This window comes from Echinops telfairi, unplaced genomic scaffold, assembly GCF_000313985.2.
Source record: "Echinops telfairi isolate 266 unplaced genomic scaffold, ASM31398v2 ScPeMD7_1;HRSCAF=3_0, whole genome shotgun sequence".
NCBI lineage: Eukaryota > Metazoa > Chordata > Mammalia > Afrosoricida > Tenrecidae > Echinops > Echinops telfairi.
In genome coordinates this window covers 40,576,614-40,583,237 of record NW_022103896.1, presented here as the reverse complement: position 1 = coordinate 40,583,237, position 6,624 = coordinate 40,576,614, and the positions used below count along the sequence as shown (strand labels likewise).

Genomic DNA, 6,624 nt, shown 5'->3' with positions numbered 1-6,624 from the left:
GGTTGTGCAAACTTCCCCCCACGAATTTCAGGACATTTCTTCACTCTTGTACTCATTGTTATTAGCTCCCCATTTCCCACCAACCTCCCTTGTCATGCCCCTAGCAAACAATTATCTAGTTTCTGTCTCTATAGAGTGCTCTATCCTAAATTTCATATACAGATAAACATAAACAATCAAACCAAAACAAAGCAAAAATCCAACAGTGACAGAATAAAACAGAGAAAAGCCTCAATCAAAGAGAAGACATAAAATATTAAAAGCTGGAACAAATATACATGCTATCAAAAGAGAGATCAAATGGTAAGGTGTCACATTTTGACCTAACGACATCTGCAGTAGTTCACCCCACCAGGCACTCCATCTGATAACAAGATCATTCCCACCCCTGGTCCATAGTCCGCGGGGACTGATTCACTAGAGGTTTAATCCACGTGGGGTCCCTGCTGAAGGATTTTGGGCTTCCACTGTCATCCATAGCCTACTGCAAAACCAGGTGTTAGATTTTAAGGTCTAATATCATTCTCTCCGCTGGATTTGAATTTTATTTATAATCCTTGGATCACACAGCTGATGTGCTTCTTCTGTGTGAATGTAGCTGATGCGTCCCGGTAGATGGCCAGAACTATTGAGATCTCTTGGCACATGGTCTGGATTTGTTTTTAAGAGTGAGCTCTGCAGACTCAGCTGGGAGAAGCCACGACTGGAGCACAACAGAATGAGCATGACGTCGATTTTTCACCATGGTTGCTAACCCTACCATCTAGCTTAGTGTTGCAGGATATTTGAGGTCTTGCCTTCCATCCTGAAGTGTGTAAAACTCAACCTTCACTGCCATCGAGTCAATTCTGACTCATAGTGACCCGCTGGACAGAGCAGAACTTCTCCCGTGGGTTTCTGAGGCTGTGAATCTTCATCGGAGCAGAACACTGCCTCTTTCTCCCCGAGAGGACAGCTGATAGGTTTGAACTGCTGACCTTGTAGTTAGCAACTCAGCTCATAACCCATTACTGTACCAGGGCTCCTCAAAGGTATACAGAAGGCATAAAATAGAAAAGCTATCAAAATTTTTGGATCCTTAGAAGCATAGGATAGAATTTAAGGGTCCTAGGTAGGTTTGAGCCCTGACATACAGTGGTTACCCATTGACCACCAACCACAAGGTCAGCAGTTCAAAGCCACTAGCCATTCCATAGGAGAAAAGTGAGGCTTTCTACTCCCATAAAGAACTGCAGTCTCTGAAACCCGCAGGGTCAGTTCTACCCTCTCCTTTTGGTTGTTATGAGTTGGAAATGATTTGATGGCAATGAGTTTGGTTTTAGCTTGGTACATTTAGTACTGCTATTCTGAGACTGCGGGGTTGTGATCCTCAATACAACAATTGTGGAATGATGGGCATTTTAGTTTTATCATCCCCTGGTCCTTGAGAACTAAGATCCTCATTGTAGTGGAAGGAAAAATATATGGATTAAGAAGACAGCAAAAGTGTTACAATCCAATATGATTTTTTAAATGAGTGAGAGTAATTTTTAATAGGGTGGTTGGTGGTTTTTACAAATATATGGCAAAATCACGCAATGCTGCCAGCATCAGACGCAATCCGGGCCACAAGTCTGCACACTCCTTTGCAACGGGTCCTGTGCTGGCCGAACCTTTCATCTCACCTTTATTGTTTACTATGACCCCCGCATTCTCTCCCAAATAAAGAAACACACCATCGTTTCTTCGATAGGACTTTCGCTGTCGTATCACCACTGCAGGATGTGCCTTCTTTCAGAGCTCGGGCTTGCCTTGCTTGACGGTGGCCATCACCATGTCACCCACACCGACAGCGGGCAGTCTGTTCAGCCGGCCCTTGATCTCCTTCACAGGGATGATATATAGATTTTTGGCTCCCGTGTTGTCAGCACAGTTGATCACCGCTCCGACTGGAAGACCCAGGGAAATCCGGAACGTTGCACCAGAGGACCCACCACGTCCTCGCTTCGACATCTCGAACGCCGGGAAGAGACAGAAAGGAAGGACGCAATCCAATATGATTTTATACACACACACACCCCTGATGGAGCAGTGGGTTAAGCACTGGGCAGCTAACTTCAAGGTTGGAGGCTCAAACTGAGCAGCCCATCCACAGGAGAAATTAGGCTGTCTGCTCCCATGAAAATGGACAGTCTCAAAAACCCTTCAAACAGTCGTGCTCTGTCCTACAGTTTCACTATGAGGCAGAGGGACTCGATGGCAATGAGTTTGGGTTACACACACACACACACACACACACACACACGCTTCAAAAAGCTTGAGGGAAATGAGTTTCAAAGATAATTGAGTTTTCCCAGGAACTTTTCAAAGCTCCCTCCAATATATGAGTTCTGCCACCAAAAAGCTCAGACAATGATAAGCCCAGGAGCAATAGACATCCATGGCATTCAGACTGCTTTTCAGTTACCACTTTTCAATAAAAAAAGCAGAGGTCCTTAGAGCTGTGACTGACTCCAAATGTGAGACAGGAAATGTATACGATGCGCACCTTGCCCCAGCCATCTGTCAGGGAGGACAATGAGGGTTAAGGCAACAGGACTCAGAAGCCAACTAGAGGAAACCCCGACCGGTGGAAAATAGGATCGTTCTAGTTTCAATACAAATAACCATTGCAATAGATTAGGACCCATTAGATATATTTAAATCCCAAATTTCACAATGATATATATATTTTTAAAGAATGTCACTTAGCAAATCGGTGGTCGCTTTATCATGCTCTGGCTATATAAATTAAACCTCTGGATAGCCAAATAACAGATGAGAAAGAGCCTTTTCATATAAAGTTTTCCCACTGACAAATAAAAACAAAATTATAGACTCAGAATATTATCAATTTGCAACTCCTAAGGAATTCACAAATGCAGGAAGTGATACCAACACAGGCCACAGGCACCAAGCAGAGAGGTAAGGGAAAGCCTGTGGGCAGGCAGAAATTACAGTGATCACAGCCCTCTCTACGTCCAGACCAGTTAGGGGCAAAGTCATTAAGACAGACTCTTGACATCATCTTCTTTCCCTACCCACGACAGATGCTGGGCCGTGCCCAGCAAGTCTCCTACACTAAGTATAATAAAGGCCATTATAAAAGTAATCTCCATATGAATTAAACTCTTGATAAAGAAACTTTTGATATGAGGATTTACTACCAGGATACGTGGGAGACCCATGGCCTCCAAGATGGTGTCTATTTGATGACCCCCCCCAAACTCTAAGTCAGGGTGCTCAGCAGAACTCTCGGGGACGCAGGATAGTTCGGCACCTTTGGGGGCATAACCTGAAGCTGAATAATCTACCTACCTGGGTGTGGAGACAATCCTCCAGGGAGGAGCTGATCTGGGCTGACAGTCACCATTCATTAGGGAGAATCCCTCCTGGACAGCGTTTGAAGCCAACTCCCCTTCAAGACTAGCTTCCTCTGTGTCCAGTTTACCCAGGCTTGTCTTAAGTTGGGCCCTGGCTCCTAGAGCCGTCAGAGGGAACAAAGCTGGTTTTACTGGCCCTGCTGGTTGGAGCCCAGGCATGTGCATGGAATAAGACTTTCTAGCAGTTGATCTTTCCTCCTTCCACCTGAAATCAAAGGAATCATTGGGTGGTGCCACGGTCCAGGTATACAGCGGCCAATCAAGCAGTTGGAGACTACCCGGTGATGCCTCAGAAGAAAGACCTGGCTAGCTAGTCCTGAAAACTCAGCCACCGCCAGCCCAGCAGAGCACACCTGTGCTCCCGACATATAGCCACCATCTCTGGACTTCCAGGGAAATCTTACCCTAGCTGAGAACAGTTTTCTCTCCTTTCTCCACTCAGCTGCCAGGAACAAAAACATGTGGGCTGTGGCAGCCATCTTTAACCAGGAGGACCAGGGGATGGGTGCCTGGGTCCCAGCATGAGAAGATTCTCGCATTCTCTCTGCCTCCCTCTCCAGGTGGTTTCTTGTGTCGACTCCTCTCTCTGCATTTCTGGCTTAGTCTTCGGGCTCTGCGGCTGAACCCCCATGGCTTCTCATGCCTATGGCAGAAGTGGCTTTTCCTTTGTCTACATGCACTCCATTGTAACCATGCACACTAGCTGTTTCTGTATTTTGCGTTCCTGGGAGAGAGAATTCTATTAACTTTGCTTTGGTCAGTGCATACTCTCAATTGCATCTTAGAGTTGCTCCAAGACAGCAACTTCTGGGACCACACATCCCTATGAGTAAGTTGTTTGGGAAAAGCACTCCAAAAAGAGATGCAGGGACCAGACAGACATCCACCCTGGGTTTTCCCATTCCCATGGCTATCCTCCCAGAGCTGTGGTTTTATTGAGGCTAGACCTTAGAAGAGTCACTAGCTAACAGAAATATAGCAGAAAGGGCTTCATGGTTGGGATAGGCTTGCTGGGTATAATATGCATTACTGTCTCACATCAAGTCTTTCCCGCTCCCTGTCTTCTGGGCAGGAATTTGTTTCTTGGCCTTGTGAGCACCTTGAATGCCACGACGTGACTATGGCCAATGAACCTGAGCATTGAAATGCTGGGAAAGACCACCCATGGTCCTTCTCCTCTCTCATGATGACTGATAATGTTTCACACAGAGGTTGCTCCATCGGCTGGAATCTTGGTGTGAAGAATACAATCCAATGGGCCTGAGAAGGACATGTGATATCAGCAAACCTACAATGGATATGTAATTAAGGGAACCAGAAACAGATATAGCAAAACAATAAAATCCTGAACGGACATGTAACACTGGCAAAATGAAGTCACAGAGATTTGGGGGGCATTTGTTACTGCAGCACACCAACCCCATCAGAAATGTTATCATGTGAGCTGAACCAGGATTGTTACTATGTCTCGAAAGGGACATTTGAAGTCTTGACACACAGCATCAAGCCCGTCACACAGAGCCCTCTCCTCTCCTCGGTTCTGGATCCCCCAGGAGTCCCCTGTCCCCACTTGGAAAAGGAAATGCTATTTCCTAGTAGTAGTACCACCAAGAAATGATACTGCTGGGTGCTGCTTTATCTCTAGGGCAGAGGTGGTGTCCAGAGGTGTGCACACAAGGGCAGAGTTTAGTTGGGGGGCTTGATGCTCAACTCAGACTCGGAAAGGACCATCCCGTGGGTGAGGTTCAGTCATATTTTCAGAAAGACAAGGGCCCAGAGAAGAGGGCGCAGCCTAATGCCAAACCACAAGTAAGTATCCCTGAGCTGTCCTCCTTCCTGCTAAAACCATGGGACAGGGGCCTAGGCATCTGGAAAGCTGAGCCGAAACCCCTGGGTGCTCCGGCACATGCAGCTCCCAAATGCGGGACTGCTATGTGATGAGTTTATGAAATATAAAAGTCAAATGAATTTTTCATGAAGAAGTTATCTTCCCAAGATGCAATAATGGAAAATTCCTTTCAAGAACTGATGTTTAGACCTCACAAAAATGCGCGGCAAATTGCATTGTGATTTATTTGTCAATGTTTTTATAGGTTAGGCGTTACTTTCTACCCCACAGCTGGAGTCAATTTTTAATATTTAAAAGTGGAAAGAAAGCAAAACCTAAACACATCCAGAGCTGTCTGTTTTAGATTGAGCTTTTCCCAAACAGTGTTGTTTAGAACTGAACCCTGAGCGCGGTCGGTCAGCGGCCAGCTGGCACTTGCTCTCCTGCGACATAGAATTAAAATATCTGGTATGGGGCAGATTACATATAAGACCTCCTAAATTGTAGTTGGTGGGCCTGGGGTGTAGAACCACTTTCAAATGCATGGAGCCTGCCTTGCCCTGACAAGTGAAGAAGGGAAAAGCCTTGTGCTTTGGGGTCCGAGTACCCTTTCATGCCGTGAACCTGACTTTCAAGGGCCGTGGTTTCTGGCCCCCCTGAGATGGACAGCTTTTTAGGATTCTCCTAAGACCGTCTCTTCCGTGGTTTTTAGGACACCAACAGACTGTTGAGAAGCAAATTGGCCTCCATCAACTTGGACTTCCATGGACTTCGGTCCATCAGGTTGGCCTAAGGTAGGTTCTCCTGGCCAAGGTTCAGACCACAAAAGAGATGGAGCCTCAAAGTGAAATCCCATTCATCCGTCCCCAGGGTCAACTCTCTAGGCTCTGATGGGGTCTTAGCACCTCCCATGACCAAGAGCTCACACAGGGAGACCAGGTCTCTGTTTGGGGGGACACCACAGCGTGATGTTCTCAGCAGCAGGGCATTCATACTCAGCGCATGCCACATCCTCCTTCATGCCCAATTGCAGCTTCCATTGTTCAAACCTGGAGGCTGGCACTGGCTCCGGCTATGGCTGCCATGTGTGTGCTTCCCAACAAAGGACTCCGTAACGCATAACATCTGGAGGGAGGGAAACATCCTTAATTGTGACAGGCACAATCCCTTTGGGTAACGTGGTTGATACCCTTCCACTGGAGGGGTGTTTCTCTCTGCCCTCGCCTTCCCACTCCCTCCCGATCATGCTATAGCCAAGACCCACAGGAGGAGTTGACCCGTTGCCAAATGTGTGCGTTGGTCCAGCAGAAACTGCCAGAGGAGGGCCCTTGGGACTGCTGACAACACCCCCTGCCCAGGCTTCGAGAAGCACCAACTCTCCACAGAGATGAGCTC

The 6,624-nt window shown here is 47.0% G+C and overlaps 1 pseudogene; it reads right to left on the bottom strand.

Moving 5' to 3' along the window:
- Positions 1 to 1,570: 1,570 nt before the first annotated feature.
- LOC115868088 lies at positions 1,571 to 1,992 on the bottom strand (annotated as a pseudogene).
- Between the last annotated feature and the right edge of the window lie 4,632 nt (positions 1,993 to 6,624).